A 16,884-nucleotide genomic window follows, 5' to 3' on the forward strand; every position below is an offset into this window, starting at 1 on the left:
CTACTTTTTTCTGCTCTGCTCGTCGGCGTCAGCGACTGCGCTGATCCTGCTGCTGTTTTCGGCACTGCTCGTCGGCGTCTGCGACTGCGCATCTCCTGCTGCTGTTTTTTGCTCTGCTCGTCGGTGTCGGCGACTGCGCTGATCCTGCTGCTTTTTTCTGCTCTGCTCATCGGCGTCAGTGACTGGGCTGATCCTGCTGCTGTTTTCTGGTCTGCTCGTCTGCGTCAGCAAATGCGCTGATCCTGCTGCTGTTTCCTGCTCTGCTCGTCGCGGTCGGCGACTGCACTGTCCTGCTGTTGTTTTCTGCTCTGATCGCCGGCGTCGGCGACTGCGCTGGTCCTGCTGCTGTTTTCTTCTCTGCTCTTCGGTGTCTGCTCTGCTCGTCGGCGTCTGCGACTGCGCTGGTCCTGCTGCTGTCTTCTGCTCTCCTCGTCGGCGACTGCGCTGGTCCTGCTGGTGTTTTCTGCACTGCTCATCGGCGTCGGCGACTGCGCTGTTCCTGCTGTTGTTTTCGCCTCTGCTCGTCGGCGTCTGCTCTGCTCATCGTCGTCTGCGACTGCGCTGGTCCTGCTGCTGTTTTCTGCTCTGCTCGTCGGTGACTGCGCTGGTCCTGCTGCTGTTTTCTGCACTGCTCATCGGCGTCGGTGACTGCGCTGATCCTGCTGCTGTTTTCTGCTCTGCGCGTAGGCGTCGCTGACTGCGCTGGTCCTGCGGCTGTTTTCTGCTCTGCTCGTCGGCGACTGCGTTGATCCTGCTGCTGTTTTCTGCTCTGCTCGGCGGCGACTGCGCTGGTCCTCCTGCTTTTTTCTGCACTGCTCATCGGCGTCGGTGACTGCGGTGATCCTGCTGCTGTTTTCTGCTCTGCTCGTAGGCGTCGGCGACTGCGCTGGTCCTGCTGCTGTTTTCTGCACTGCTCATCGGCGTCGGCGACTGCGCTGGTCCTGCTGTTGTTTTCGCCTCTGCTCGTGGGCGTCTGCTCTCCTCATCGGCGTCTGCGACTGCGCTGGTCCTGCTGCTGTTTTCTGCTCTGCTCGTCGGTGACTGCGCTGGTCCTGCTGCTGTTTTCTGCACTTCTCATCGGCGTCTGCGACTGCGCTGATCCTGCTGCTGTTTTCTGCTCTGCTCGAAGAAGTCGCCGACTGCACTGGTCCTGCTGCTGTTTTCTGCTCTGCTCGTCGGCGACTGCGCTGGTCCTGCTGCTGTTTTCTGCACTGCTCATCGGCGTCGGCGACTGCGTTGATCCTGCTGCTGTTTTCTGCTCTGCTCGTTGGCGTCTGCGACTGCGCATCTTCTGCTGCTTTTTTTTGCTCTACTCGTCGGTGTCAGCGACTGCGCTGATCCTGCTGCTGTTTTCTGCTCTGCCCGTCGGCGTCTGAGACTGCGCATCTCCTGCTGCTGTTTTCTGCTCTGATCATCGGCGTCGGCGACTGCGCTGGTCCTGCTGCTGTATTCTTCTCTGCTCGTTAGCGTCTGCTCTGCTCGTCGGCGTCTGCGACTGCGCTGGTCTTGCTGCTGTTTTCTCCTCTGCTCGTCGGCGACTGCGCTGGTCCTGCTGCTGTTTTCTGCACTGCTCATCGGAGTCGGCGACTGCGCTGATCCTGCTGCTGTTTTCTGCTCTGCTTGTAGGCGTCGGCGACTGCGCTGGTCCTGCTGCTGTTTTCTGCACTGCTCATCGGCGTCGGCGACTGCGCTGGTCCTGCTGTTGTTTTCGCCTCTGCTCGTCGGCGTCTGCTCTGCTCATCGGCGTCTGCGACTGCGCTGATCCTGCTGCTATTTTCTTCTCTGCTCGTCGGTGTCAGTGACTGCGCTGATCCTGCTGATATTTTCTGCTCTGCTCATCGGCGTCGGCGACTGCGCTGGTCCTGCTGTTGTTTTCGCCTCTGCTCGTCTGCGTCTGCTCTGCTCGTCGGCATCTGCGACTGCGCTGGTCCTGCTGCTGTTTTCTGCTCTGCTCGTTCGCGACTGCGCTGGTCCTGCTGCTGTTTTCTGCACTGCTCATCGGCGTCGGCGACTGCGCTGATCCTGCTGATATTTTCTGCTCTGCTCATCGGCGTCGGCGACTGCGCTGGTCCTGCTGTTGTTTTCGCCTCTACTCGTCTGCGTCTGCACTGCTCGTCGGCATCTGCGACTGCGCTGGTCCTGCTGCTGTTTTCTGCTCTGCTCGTTCGCGACTGCGCTGGTCCTGCTGCTGTTTTCTGCACTGCTCATCGGCGTCGGCGACTGCACTGATCCTGCTGCTGTTTTCTGCTCTGCTCGTAGGCGTCGGTGACTGCGCTGGTCATGCTGCTGTTTTCTGCACTGCTCATCGGCGTCGGTGACTGCGCTGGTCCTGCTGTTGTTTTTGCCTCTGCTCGTCGGCGTCTGCTCTGCTCATCGGCGTCTGCGACTGCGCTGGTCCTGCTGCTGTTTTCTGCACTGCTCATTGGCGTTGGCGACGGCGCTAATCCTGCTGCTTTTTTCTGCTCTGCTCGTAGGCATCGCCGACTGCGCTGGTCCTGCTGCTGTTTTCTGCTCTGCTCTTGGGCGACTGCGCTGGTCCTGTTGAATTTTTTTACTCTACTCGTCGGTGTCAGCGACTGCGCTGATCCTGCTGCTGTTTTCTGCTCTGCTCGTCAGTGTCTGAGACTGCACATCTCCTGCTGCTGTTTTTTGCTCTGCTCGTCGGCCTCGGCGACTGAGCTGATCCTGCTGCTATTTTCTGCTCTGCTCGTCGGCGTCGGCGACTGCGCTGGTCCTGCTGCTGTTTTCCTCTCTGCTTGTCTGCGTCAGCGAATGCGCTGATCCTGCTGCTGTTTTTTGCTCTGCTCGTCTGCGTCAGCGAATGCGCTGATCCTGCTGCTGTTTCCTGCTCTTCTCGTCGCCGTCGGCGACTTCGCTGGTCCTGCTGTTGTTTTCTGCACTGCTCATTGGCGTCTGCGACTGCGCATCTCCTGCTGCTTTTTTCTGCTCTGCTCGTCTGCGTCAGCGACTGCGCTGACCTTGCTGCTGTTTTCTGCTCTGATCGTCTGCGACTGTGCATCTCCGGCTGCTGTTTTTTAACCTGCTCGTCGGCGTCAGCGACTGCGCTGATCCTGCTGCTGTTTTCTGCTCTGCTCGTCGGCGTCTGCGACTGCGCATCTCCTGCTGCTGTTTTTTGCTCTGCTCGTCGGCGACTGCGCTGGTCCTGCTGTTGTTTTTGTCTCTGCTCGTTCGTCGTCTGCGACTGCGCTGGTCCTGCTGCTGTTTTCTGCTCTGCTCGTCGACGACTGTGCTGGTCCTGATGCTGTTTTCTGCACTGCTCATCGGCGTCGGCGACTGTGCTGATCCTGCTGCTGTATTCTTCTCTGCTCGTTAGCGTCTGCTCTGCTCGTCGGCGTCTGCGACTGCGCTGGTCTTGCTGCTGTTTTCTCCTCTGCTCGTCGGCGACTGCGCTGATCCTGCTGCTGTTTTCTGCTCTGCTTGTAGGCGTCGGCGACTGCGTTGATCCTGCTGCTGTTTTCTGCTCTGCTCGGCGGCGACTGCGCTGGTCCTGCTGCTGTTTTCTGCTCTGCTCATCGGCGTCTGCGACAACGCTGGTCCTGCTGCTGTTTTCTGCTCTGCTCGTCGGCGACTGCGCTGGTCCTGCTGCTGTTTTCTGAACTGCTCATCGGCGTCTGCGACTGCGCTGATCCTGCTGTTGTTTTCTGCTCTGCTCGTAGAAGTCGACGACTGCGCTGGTCCTGCTGCTGTTTTCTGGTCTGCTCGTCGGCGACTGCGCTGGTCCTGCTGCTGTTTTCTGCACTGCTCATCGGCGTCGGCGACTGCGTTGATCCTGCTGCTGTTTTCTGCTCTGCTCGTTGGCGTCTGCGACTGCGCATCTCCTGCTGCTTTTTTTTGCTCTACTCATCGGTGTCCGCGACTGCGCTGATCCTGCTGCTGTTTTCTGCTCTGCCCGTCGGCGTCTGAGACTGCGCATCTCCTGCTGCTGTTTTCTGCTCTGATCATCGGCTTCGGCGACTGCGCTGGTCCTGCTGCTGTATTCTTCTCTGCTCGTTAGCGTCTGCTCTGCTCGTCGGCGTCTGCGACTGCGCTGGTCTTGCTGCTGTTTTCTCCTCTGCTCGTCGGCGACTGCGCTGGTCCTGCTGCTGTTTTCTGCACTGCTCATCGGAGTCGGCGACTGCGCTGATCCTGCTGCTGTTTTCTGCTCTGCTTGTAGGCGTCGGCGACTGCGCTGGTCCTGCTGCTGTTTTCTGCACTGCTCATCGGCGTCTGCGACTGCGATGGTCCTGCTGTTGTTTTCGCCTCTGCTCGTCGGCGTCTGCTCTGCTCATCGGCGTCTGCGACTGCGCTGATCCTGCTGCTATTTTCTTCTCTGCTCGTCGGTGTCAGCGACTGCGCTGAACCTGCTGCTGTTTTCTGCTCTGCTCGTCGGCGTCGGCGACTGCGCTGATCCTGCTGATATTTTCTGCTCTGCTCATCGGCGTCGGCGACTGCGCTGGTCCTGCTGTTGTTTTCGCCTCTGCTCGTCTGCGTCTGCTCTGCTCGTCGGCATCTGCGACTGCGCTGGTCCTGCTGCTGTTTTCTGCTCTGCTCGTCGGCGACTGCGCTGGTCCTGCTGCTGTTTTCTGCACTGCTCATCGGCGTCGGCGACTGCACTGATCCTGCTGCTGTTTTCTGCTCTGCTCATAGGCGTCGGTGACTGCGCTGGTCATGCTGCTGTTTTCTGCACTGCTCATCGGCGTCGGTGACTGCGCTGGTCCTGCTGATGTTTTTGCCTCTGCTCGTCGGCGTCTGCTCTGCTCATCGGCGTCTGCGACTGCGCTGGTCCTGCTGCTGTTTTCTGCACTGCTCGTCGGCGACTGCGCTGGTCCTGCTGCTGTTTTCTGCACTGCTCATTGGCGTTGGCGACTGCGCTAATCCTGCTGCTTTTTTCTGCTCTGCTCGTAGGCATCGCCGACTGCGCTGGTCCTGCTGCTGTTTTCTGCTCTGCTCTTGGGCGACTGCGCTGGTCCTGCTGAATTTTTTTACTCTACTCGTCGGTGTCAGCGACTGCGCTGATCCTGCTGCTGTTTTCTGCTCTGCTCATCAGTGTCTGAGACTGCACATCTCCTGCTGCTGTTTTTGCTCTGCTCGTCGGCGTCGGCGACTGCGCTGGTCCTGCTGCTGTTTTCTGCTCTGCTTGTCTGCGTCAGCGAATGCGCTGATCCTGCTGCTGTTTTTTGCTCTGCTCGTCTGCGTCAGCGAATGCGCGGATCCTGCTGCTGTTTCCTGCTCTTCTCGTCGCCGTCGGCGACTGCGCTGGTCCTGCTGTTGTTTTCTGCACATCTCATTGGCGTCTGCGACTGCGCATCTCCTGCTGCTTTCTTCCGCTCTGCTCGTCTGCGTCAGCGACTGCGCTGACCCTGCTGCTGTTTTCTGCTCTGATCGTCTGCGACTGTGCATCTCCGGCTGCTGTTTTTTAACCTGCTCGTCGGCGTCAGCGACTGCGCTGATCCTGCTGCTGTTTTCTGCTCTGCTCGTCGGCGTCTGCGACTGCGCATCTCCTGCTGCTGTTTTTTGCTCTGCTCGTCGGAGACTGCGCTGGTCCTGCTGTTGTTTTTGTCTCTGCTCGTTCGTCGTCTGCGACTGCGCTGGTCCTGCTGCTGTTTTCTGCTCTGCTCGTCGGCGACTGTGCTGGTCCTGATGCTGTTTTCTGCACTGCTCATCGGCGTTGGCGACTGTGCTGATCCTGCTGCTGTTTTCTGCTCTGCTCGTCGGCGACTGCGCTTGACCTGCTGCTGTTTTCTGCACTGCTCATCGGCGTCGGCGACTGCGTTGATCCTGCTGCGGTTTTCTGCTCTGCTCGTCGGCGACTGCGCTGGTCCTGCTGTTGTTTTTGCCTCTGCTCGTCGGCGTCTGCTCTGCTCGTCGGTGTCGGCGACTGCGCTGATCCTGCTGCTTTTTTCTGCTCTGCTCATCGGCGTCAGTGACTCAGCTGATCCTGCTGCTGTTTTCTGCTCTGCTCGTCTGCGTCAGTAAATGCGCTGATCCTGCTGCTGTTTCCTGCTCTGCTCGTCGCGGTCGGCGACTGCGCTGTCCTGCTGTTGTTTTCTGCTCTGATCGCCTGCGTCGGCGACTGCGCTGGTCCTGCTGCTGTTTTCTTCTCTGCTCTTCGGTGTCTGCTCTGCTCGTCGGCGTCTGCGACTGCGCTGGTCCTGCTGCTGTCTTCTGCTCTGCTCGTCGGCGACTGCGCTGGTCCTGCTGGTGTTTTCTGCACTGCTCATCGGCGTCGGCGACTGCGCTGTTCCTGCTGTTGTTTTCGCCTCTGCTCGTCGGCGTCTGCTCTGCTCATCGTCGTCTGCGACTGCGCTGGTCCTGCTGCTGTTTTCTGCTCTGCTCGTCGGTGACTGCGCTGGTCCTGCTGCTGTTTTCTGCACTGCTCATCTGCGTCGGTGACTGCGCTGATCCTGCTGCTGTTTTCTGCTCTGCTCGTAGGCGTCGCTGACTGCGCTGGTCCTGCGGCTGTTTTCTGCTCTGCTCGTCGGCGACTGCGTTGATCCTGCTGCTGTTTTCTGCTCTGCTCGGCGGCGACTGCGCTGGTCCTGCTGCTGTTTTCTGCACTGCTCATCGGCGTCTGCGACTGCGCTCTCCTGCTGCTGTTTTCTGCTCTGCTCATCGGCGTCTGCGACTGCGCTCTCCTGCTGCTGTTTTTTGCTCTGCTCGTCGGCGACTGCACTTGTCCTGCTGTTGTTTTCGCCTCTGCTCGTCGGCATCTGCGACTGCGCTGGTCCTGCTGCTGTTTTTTGCTCTGCTTGTCGGCAACTGCGCTGGTCCTGCTGCTGTTTTCTGCACTGCTCATCGGCGTCGGTGACTGTGCTGATCCTGCTGCTGTTTTCTGCTCTGCTCTTAGGCGTTGGCGACTGCGCTGGTCCTGCTGCTGTTTTCTGCACTGCTCATCGGCGTCGGCGACTGCGCTGATCCTGCTGCTGTTTTCTGCTCTGCTCATCGGCGACTGCGCTGGACCTGCTGCTGTTTTCTGCACTGCTCATCGGCGTCGGCGACTGCGTTGATCCTGCTGCGGTTTTCTGCTCTGCTCGTCGGCGACTGCGCTGGTCCTGCTGTTGTTTTTGCCTTTCTCGTCGGCGTCTGCTCTGCTCATCGGCGTCTGCGACTGCACTGGTCCTGCTGCTGTTTTCTGCTCTGCTCATCGGCGTCAGTGACTGGGCTGATCCTGCTGCTGTTTTCTGCTCTGCTCGTCTGCGTCAGCGAATGCGCTGATCCTGCTTCTGTTTCCTGCTCTGCTCGTCGCCGTAGGCGCCTGCGCTGGTCCTGCTGATGTTTTCTGCTCTGATCGCCGGCGTTGGCGACTGCGCTGGTCCTGCTGTTGTTTTCGCCTCTGCTCGTCGGCGTCGGCTCTCCTCATCGGCATCTGCGACTGCACTGGTCCTGCTGCTGTTTTCTGCTCTGTTCGTCGGCGACTGCATTGATCCTGCTGCTGTTTTCTGCTCTGCTCGTCGGCGACTGCGCTGGTCCTGCTGCTGTTTTCTGCTCTGCTCGTCGGCGTCTGCGACTGCGCATCTCCTGCTGCTGTTTTTTGCTCTGCTCGTCGGTGTCGGCGACTGCGCTGATCCTGCTGCTTTTTTCTGCTCTGCTCATCGGCGTCAGTGACTGGGCTGATCCTGCTGCTGTTTTCTGCTCTGCTCGTCTGCGACAGCAAATACGCTGTCCTGCTGTTGTTTTCTGCTCTGATCGCCGGCGTCGGCGACTGCGCTGGTCCTGCTGCTGTTTTCTTCTCTGCTCTTCGGTGTCTGATCTGCTCGTCGGCGACTGCGCTGGTCCTGCTGGTGTTATCTGCACTGCTCATCGGCGTCGGCGACTGCGCTGTTCCTGCTGCTGTTTTCTGCTCTGCTCGTCGGTGACTGCGCTGGTCCTGCTGCTATTTTCTGCACTGCTCATCGGCGTCGGTGACTGCGCTGATCCTGCTGCTGTTTTCTGCTCTGCTCGTAGGCGTCGCTGACTGTGCTGGTCCTGCAGCTGTTTTCTGCTCTGCTCGTCGGCGACTGCGTTGATCCTGCTGCTGTTTTCTGCTCTGCTCGGCGGCGACTGCGCTGGTCCTGCTGCTGTTTTCTGCACTGCTCATCGGCGTCGGCGACTGCGCTGATCCTGCTGCTGTTTTCTGCTCTGCTCGTAGAAGTCGCCGACTGCGCTGGTCCTGCTGCTGTTTTCTGCTCTGCTCCTCGGCGACTGCGCTGGTCCTGCTGCTGTTTTCTGCACTGCTCATCGGCGTCGGCGACTGCATTGATCCTTCTGCTGTTTTCTGCTCTGCTCGTTGGCGTCTGCGACTGCGCATCTCCTGCTGCTTTTTTTTGCTCTACTCGTCGGTGTCAGCGACTGCGCTGATCCTGCTGCTGTTTTCTGCTCTGCCCGTTGGCGTCTGAGACTGCGCATCTCCTGCTGCTGTTTTCTGCTCTGACCGTCGGCGACTGCGCTGGTCCTGCTGCTGTATTCTTCTCTGCTTGTTGGCGTCTGCTCTGCTCGTCAGCGTCTGCGACTGCGCTGGTCTTGCTGCTGTTTTCTCCTCTGCTCGTCGGCGACTGCGCTGGTCCTGCTGCTGTTTTCTGCACTGCTCATCGGAGTCGGCGACTGCGCTGATCCTGCTGCTGTTTTCTGCTCTGCTCGTAGGCGTTGGTGACTGCGCTGGTCCTGCTGCTGTTTTCTGCACTGCTCATCGGGGTCGGCGACTACGCTGATCCTGCTGCTGTTTTCTGCTCTGCTCGTAGGCGTCGCCGACTGCGCTGGTCCTGCTGCTGTTTTCTGCTCTGCTCGTCGGCGACTGCGCTGGTCCTGCTGCTGTTTTCTTCACGGCTCATCGGCGTCGGCGACTGCATTGATCCTGCTGCTGTTTTCTGCTCTGCTCGTTGGCGTCTGCGACTGCGCATCTCCTGCTGCTTTTTTCTGCTCTGCTCGTTGGCGTCAGCGACTGCGCTGATCCTGCTGCTGTTTTCTGCTCTGCTCATCGGCGTCTGCGACTGCGCATCTCCTGCTGCTGTTTTTTGCTCTGCTCGTCGGCGACTGCGCTGATCCTGCTGTATTTTCTGCTCTGCTCGTCGGCATCGGCGACTGCGCTGGTCCTGCTGCTGTTTTCTGCACTGCTCTTCTGCGTCAGCGAATGCGCTGATCCTGCTGCTGTTTCCTGCTCTGCTCGTCGCCGTCGGCGACTACGCTGATCCTGCTGCTGTTTTCTGCTCTGCTCGTAGGCGTCGCCGACTGCGCTGGTCCTGCTGCTGTTTTCTGCTCTGCTCGTTGGCGACTGCGCTGGTCCTGCTGCTGTTTCTTCACTGCTCATCGGCGTCGGCGACTGCGTTGATCCTGCTGCTGTTTTCTGCTCTGCTCGTTGGCGTCTGCGACTGCGCATTTCCTGCTGCTTTTTTCTGCTCTGCTCGTTGGCGTCAGCGACTGCGCTGATCCTGCTGCTGTTTTCTGCTCTGCTCGTCTGCGTCAGCGACTGCGCTGACCCTGCTGCTGTTTTCTGCTCTGATCGTCTGCGACTGCGCATCTCCGGCTGCTGTTTTTTGCTCTGCTCGTCGGCGTCAGCGACTGCGCTGATCCTGCTGCTGTTTTCTGCTCTGCTCGTCGGCGTCTGCGACTGCGCATCTCCTGCTGCTGTTTTTTGCTCTGCTCGTCGGCGACTGCGCTGGTCCTGCTGCTGTTTTCTTCTCTGCTCATCGGCGTCGGCGACTGCGCTGGTCTTGCTGTTGTTTTTGTCTCTGCTCGTTCGTCATCTGCGACTGCGCTGGTCCTGCTGCTGTTTTCTGCTCTGCTCGTCGGCGGCTGTGCTGGTCCTGATGCTGTTTTCTGCACTGCTCATCGGCGTCGGCGACTGTGCTGATCCTGCTGCTGTTTTCTGCTTTGCTCTTAGGCGTTGGCGACTGCGCTGGTCCTGCTGCTGTTTTCTGCACTGCTCATCGGCGTCGGCGACTGCGCTGATCCTGCTGCTGTTTACTGCTCTGCTCGTCGGCGACTGCGCTGGACCTGCAACTGTTTTCTGCACTGCTCATCGGCGTCGGCGACTGCGTTGATCCTGCTGCGGTTTTCTGCTCTGCTCGTCGGCGACTGCGCTGGTCCTGCTGTTGATTTTTGCCTCTGCTCGTCGGCGTCTGCTCTGCTCATCGGCGTCTGCCACTGCGCTGGTCCTGCTGCTGTTTTCTGCTCTGCTCATCGGCGTCAGTGACTGGGCTGATCCTGCTGCTGTTTTCTAATCTGCTCGTCTGCGTCAGCGATTGCGCTGATCCTGCTGCTGTTTCCTGCTCTGCTCGTCGCCGTAGTCGCCTGCGCTGGTCCTGCTGTTGTTTTCTGCTCTGATCGCCGGCGTTGGCGACTGCGCTGGTCCTGCTGTTGTTTTCGCCTCTGCTCGTCGGCGTCGGCTCTCCTCATCGGCATCTGCGACTGCGCTGGTCCTGCTGCTGTTTTCTGCTCTGCTCATCGGCGACTGCGCTGATCCTGCTGCTGTGTTCTGCTCTGCTCGTCGGCGACTGTGCTGGTCCTGCTGCTGTTTTCTGCTCTGCTCGTTGGCGTCTGCGACTGCGCATCTCCTGCTACTTTTTTCTGCTCTGCTCGTCGGCGTCAGCGACTGCGCTGATCCTGCTGCTGTTTTCTGCTCTGCTCGTCGGCGTCTGCGACTGCGCATCTCCTGCTGCTGTTTTTTGCTCTGCTCGTCGGTGTCGGCGACTGCGCTGATCCTGCTGCTTTTTTCTGCTCTGCTCATCGGCGTCAGTGACTGGGCTGATCCTGCTGCTGTTTTCTGCTCTGCTCGTCTGCGTCAGTAAATGCGCTGATCCTGCTGCTGTTTCCTGCTCTGCTCGTCGCGGTCGGCGACTGCGCTGTCCTGCTGTTGTTTTCTGCTCTGATCGCCGGCGTCGGCGACTGCGCTGGTCCTGCTGCTGTTTTCTTCTCTGCTCTTCGGTGTCTGCTCTGCTCGTCGGCGTCTGCGACTGCGCTGGTCCTGCTGCTGTCTTCTGCTCTGCTCGTCGGCGACTGCGCTGGTCCTGCTGGTGTTTTCTGCACTGCTCATCGGCGTCGGCAACTGCGCTGTTCCTGCTGTTGTTTTCGCCCCTGCTCTTCAGCGTCTGCTCTGCTCATCATCGTCTGCGACTGCGCTGGTCCTGCTGCTGTTTTCTGCACTGCTCATCGGCGTCGGTGACTGCGCTGATCCTGCTGCTGTTTTCTGCTCTTCTCGTAGGCGTCACTGACTGAGCTGGTCCAGCGGCTGTTTTCTGCTCTGCTCGTCGGCGACTGCGTTGATCCTGCTGCTGTTTTCTGCTCTGCTCGGCGGCAACTGCGACTGCGCTCTCCTGCTGCTGTTTTCTGCTCTGCTCATCGGCGTCTGCGACTGCGCTCTCCTGCTGCTGTTTTCTGCTCTGCTCATCGGCGTCTGCGACTGCGCTCTCCTGCTGCTGTTTTTTGCTCTGCTCGTCGGCGACTGCACTTGTCCTGCTGTTGTTTTCTGCACTGCTCATCGGCGTCTGCGACTGCGCTCTCCTGCTGCTGTTTTCTGCTCTGCTCATCGGCGTCTGCGACTGCGCTCTCCTGCTGCTGTTTTTTGCTCTGCTCGTCGGCGACTGCACTTTTCCTGCTGTTGTTTTCGCCTCTGCTCGTCGGCGTCTGCGACTGCGCTGGTCCTGCTGCTGTTTTTTGCTCTGCTTGTCGGCGACTGCGCTGGTCCTGCTGCTGTTTTCTGCACTGCTCATCGGCGTCGGTGACTGTGCTGATCCTGCTGCTGTTTTCTGCTCTGCTCTTAGGCGTTGGCGACTGCGCTGGTCCTGCTGCTGTTTTCTGCACTGCTCATCGGCGTCGGCGACTGCGCTGATCCTGCTGCTGTTTTCTGCTCTGCTCATCGGCGACTGCGCTGGACCTGCTGCTGTTTTCTGCACTGCTCATCAGCGTCGGCGACTGCGTTGATCCTGCTGCGGTTTTCTGCTCTGCTCGTCGGCGACTGCGCTGGTCCTGCTGTTGTTTTTGCCTCTGCTTGTCGGCGTCTGCTCTGCTCATCGGCGTCTGCGACTGCGCTGGTCCTGCTGCTGTTTTCTGCTCTGCTCATCGGCGTCAGTGACTGGGCTGATCCTGCTGCTGTTTTCTGCTCTGCTCGTCGGCGTCAGCGAATGCGCTGATCCTGCTGCTGTTTCCTGCTCTGCTCGTCGCCGTAGGCGCCTGCGCTGGTCCTGCTGATGTTTTCTGCTCTGATCGCCGGCGTTGGCGACTGCGCTGGTCCTGCTGTTGTTTTCGCCTCTGCTCGTCGGCGTCGGCTCTCCTCATCGGCATCTGCGACTGCGCTGGTCCTGCTGCTGTTTTCTGCTCTGTTCGTCGGCGACTGCATTGATCCTGCTGCTGTTTTCTGCTCTGCTCGTCGGCGACTGCGCTGGTCCTGCTGCTGTTTTCTGCTCTGCTCGTTGGCGTCTGCGACTGCGCATCTCCTGCTACTTTTTTCTGCTCTGCTCGTCGGCGTCAGCGACTGCGCTGATCCTGCTGCTGTTTTCTGCTCTGCTCGTCGGCGTCTGCGACTGCGCATCTCCTGCTGCTGTTTTTTGCTCTGCTCGTCGGTGTCGGCGACTGCGCTGATCCTGCTGCTTTTTTCTGCTCTGCTCATCGGCGTCAGTGACTGGGCTGATCCTGCTGCTGTTTTCTGCTCTGCTCGTCTGCGACAGCAAATGCGCTGTCGTGCTGTTGTTTTCTGCTCTGATCGCCGGCGTCGGCGACTGCGCTGGTCCTGCTGCTGTTTTCTTCTCTGCTCTTCGGTGTCTGATCTGCTCGTCGGCGACTGCGCTGGTCCTGCTGGTGTTTTCTGCACTGCTCATCAGCGTCGGCGACTGCGCTGTTCCTGCTGTTGTTTTCGCCTCTGCTCGTCGGCGTCTGCTCTGCTCATCGTCGTCTGCGACTGCGCTGGTCCTGCTGCTGTTTTCTGCTCTGCTCGTCGGTGACTGCGCTGGTCCTGCTGCTGTTTTCTGCACTGCTCATCGGCGTCGGTGACTGCGCTGATCCTGCTGATGTTTTCTGCTCTGCTCGTAGGCGTCGCTGACTGCGCTGGTCCTGCAGCTGTTTTCTGCTCTGCTCGTCGGCGACTGCGTTGATCCTGCTGCTGTTTTCTGCTCTGCTCGGCGGCGACTGCGCTGGTCCGGCACCTGTTTTCTGCACTGCTCATCGGCGTCGGTGACTGCGTTGATCCTGCTGCTGTTTTCTGCTCTGCTCGTAGGCGTCGGCGACTGCGCTGGTCCTGCTGCTGTTTTCTGCACTGCTCATCGGCGTCGGCGACTGCGCTGGTCCTGCTGTTGTTTTCGCCTCTGCTCGTCGGCGTCTGCTCTGCTCATCGGCGTCTGCGACTGCGCTGGTCCTGCTGCTGTTTTCTGCTCTGCTCGTCGGCGACTGCGCTGGTCCTGCTGCTGTCTTCTGCACTGCTCATCGGCGTCGGCGACTGCGCTGATCCTGCTGCTGTTTTCTGCTCTGCTCGTAGAAGTCACCGACTGCGCTGGTCCTGCTGCTGTTTTCTGCTCTGCTCCTCGGCGACTGCGCTGGTCCTGCTGCTGTTTTCTGCACTGCTCATCGGCGTCGGCGACTGCGTTGATCCTTCTGCTGTTTTCTGCCCTGCTCGTTGGCGTCTGCGACTGCGCATCTCCTGCTGCTTTTTTTTGCTCTACTCGTCGGTGTCAGCGACTGCGCTGATCCTGCTGCTGTTTTCTGCTCTGCCCGTCGGCGTCTGAGACTGCGCATCTCCTGCTGCTGTTTTCTGCTCTGATCGTCGGCGTCGGCGACTGCGCTGGTCCTGCTGCTGTATTCTTCTCTGCTCGTTGGCGTCTGCTCTGCTCGTCGGCGTCTGCGACTGCGCTGGTCTTGCTGTTGTTTTCGCCTCTGCTCGTCGGCGTCGGCTCTCCTCATCGGCATCTGCGACTGCGCTGGTCCTGCTGCTGTTTTCTGCTCTGCTCATCGGCGACTGTGCTGGTCCTGCTGCTGTTTTCTGCACTGCTCATCGGCGTCGGTGACTGCGCTGATCCTGCTGCTGTTTTCTGCTCTTCTCGTAGGCGTCGCTGACTGAGCTGGTCCAGCGGCTGTTTTCTGCTCTGCTCGTCGGCGACTGCGTTGATCCTGCTGCTGTTTTCTGCTCTGCTCGGCGGCGACTGCGACTGCGCTCTCCTGCTGCTGTTTTCTGCTCTGCTCATCGGCGTCTGCGACTGCGCTCTCCTGCTGCTGTTTTCTGCTCTGCTCATCGGCGTCTGCGACTGCGCTCTCCTGCTGCTGTTTTTTGCTCTGCTCGTCGGCGACTGCACTTGTCCTGCTGTTGTTTTCTGCACTGCTCATCGGCGTCTGCGACTGCGCTCTCCTGCTGCTGTTTTCTGCTCTGCTCATCGGCGTCTGCGACTGCGCTCTCCTGTTGCTGTTTTTTGCTCTGCTCGTCGGCGACTGCACTTTTCCTGCTGTTGTTTTCGCCTCTGCTCGTCGGCGTCTGCGACTGCGCTGGTCCTGCTGCTGTTTTTTGCTCTGCTTGTCGGCGACTGCGCTGGTCCTGCTGCTGTTTTCTGCACTGCTCATCGGCGTCGGTGACTGTGCTGATCCTGCTGCTGTTTTCTGCTCTGCTCTTAGGCGTTGGCGACTGCGCTGGTCCTGCTGCTGTTTTCTGCACTGCTCATCGGCGTCGGCGACTGCGCTGATCCTGCTGCTGTTTTCTGCTCTGCTCATCGGCGACTGCGCTGGACCTGCTGCTGTTTTCTGCACTGCTCATCAGCGTCGGCGACTGCGTTGATCCTGCTGCGGTTTTCTGCTCTGCTCGTCGGCGACTGCGCTGGTCCTGCTGTTGTTTTTGCCTCTGCTTGTCGGCGTCTGCTCTGCTCATCGGCGTCTGCGACTGCGCTGGTCCTGCTGCTGTTTTCTGCTCTGCTCATCGGCGTCAGTGACTGGGCTGATCCTGCTGCTGTTTTCTGCTTTGCTCGTCGGCGTCAGCGAATGCGCTGATCCTGCTGCTGTTTCCTGCTCTGCTCGTCGCCGTAGGCGCCTGCGCTGGTCCTGCTGATGTTTTCTGCTCTGATCGCCGGCGTTGGCGACTGCGCTGGTCCTGCTGTTGTTTTCGCCTCTGCTCGTCGGCGTCGGCTCTCCTCATCGGCATCTGCGACTGCGCTGGTCCTGCTGCTGTTTTCTGCTCTGTTCGTCGGCGACTGCATTGATCCTGCTGCTGTTTTCTGCTCTGCTCGTCGGCGACTGCGCTGGTCCTGCTGCTGTTTTCTGCTCTGCTCGTTGGCGTCTGCGACTGCGCATCTCCTGCTACTTTTTTCTGCTCTGCTCGTCGGCGTCAGCGACTGCGCTGATCCTGCTGCTGTTTTCTGCTCTGCTCGTCGTCGTCTGCGACTGCGCATCTCCTGCTGCTGTTTTTTGCTCTGCTCGTCGGTGTCGGCGACTGCGCTGATCCTGCTGCTTTTTTCTGCTCTGCTCATCGGCGTCAGTGACTGGGCTGATCCTGCTGCTGTTTTCTGCTCTGCTCGTCTGCGACAGCAAATGCGCTGTCGTGCTGTTGTTTTCTGCTCTGATCGCCGGCGTCGGCGACTGCGCTGGTCCTGCTGCTGTTTTCTTCTCTGCTCTTCGGTGTCTGATCTGCTCGTCGGCGACTGCGCTGGTCCTGCTGGTGTTTTCTGCACTGCTCATCAGCGTCGGCGACTGCGCTGTTCCTGCTGTTGTTTTCGCCTCTGCTCGTCGGCGTCTGCTCTGCTCATCGTCGTCTGCGACTGCGCTGGTCCTGCTGCTGTTTTCTGCTCTGCTCGTCGGTGACTGCGCTGGTCCTGCTGCTGTTTTCTGCACTGCTCATCGGCGTCGGTGACTGCGCTGATCCTGCTGATGTTTTCTGCTCTGCTCGTAGGCGTCGCTGACTGCGCTGGTCCTGCAGCTGTTTTCTGCTCTGCTCGTCGGCGACTGCGTTGATCCTGCTGCTGTTTTCTGCTCTGCTCGGCGGCGACTGCGCTGGTCCGGCACCTGTTTTCTGCACTGCTCATCGGCGTCGGTGACTGCGTTGATCCTGCTGCTGTTTTCTGCTCTGCTCGTAGGCGTCGGCGACTGCGCTGGTCCTGCTGCTGTTTTCTGCACTGCTCATCGGCGTCGGCGACTGCGCTGGTCCTGCTGTTGTTTTCGCCTCTGCTCGTCGGCGTCTGCTCTGCTCATCGGCGTCTGCGACTGCGCTGGTCCTGCTGCTGTTTTCTGCTCTGCTCGTCGGCGACTGCGCTGGTCCTGCTGCTGTCTTCTGCACTGCTCATCGGCGTCGGCGACTGCGCTGATCCTGCTGCTGTTTTCTGCTCTGCTCGTAGAAGTCACCGACTGCGCTGTTCCTGCTGCTGTTTTCTGCTCTGCTCCTCGGCGACTGCGCTGGTCCTGCTGCTGTTTTCTGCACTGCTCATCGGCGTCGGCGACTGCGTTGATCCTTCTGCTGTTTTCTGCCCTGCTCGTTGGCGTCTGCGACTGCGCATCTCCTGCTGCTTTTTTTTGCTCTACTCGTCGGTGTCAGCGACTGCGCTGATCCTGCTGCTGTTTTCTGCTCTGCCCGTCGGCGTCTGAGACTGCGCATCTCCTGCTGCTGTTTTCTGCTCTGATCGTCGGCGTCGGCGACTGCGCTGGTCCTGCTGCTGTATTCTTCTCTGCTCGTTGGCGTCTGCTCTGCTCGTCGGCGTCTGCGACTGCGCTGGTCTTGCTGCTGTTTTCTCCTCTGCTCGTCGGCGACTGCGCTGGTCCTGCTGCTGTTTTCTGCACTGCTCATCGGAGTCGGCGACTGCGCTGATCCTGCTGCTGTTTTCTGCTCTGCTCGTAGGCGTTGGTGACTGCGCTGGTCCTGCAGCTGTTTTCTGCACTGCTCATCGGGGTCGGCGACTACGCTGATCCTGCTGTTGTTTTCCGCTCTGCTCGTAGGCGTCGCCGACTGCGCTG

This window comes from Nothobranchius furzeri, chromosome 8 (genome assembly GCF_043380555.1).
Source record: "Nothobranchius furzeri strain GRZ-AD chromosome 8, NfurGRZ-RIMD1, whole genome shotgun sequence".
In the NCBI taxonomy this organism is placed as follows: Eukaryota; Metazoa; Chordata; class Actinopteri; order Cyprinodontiformes; family Nothobranchiidae; genus Nothobranchius; species Nothobranchius furzeri.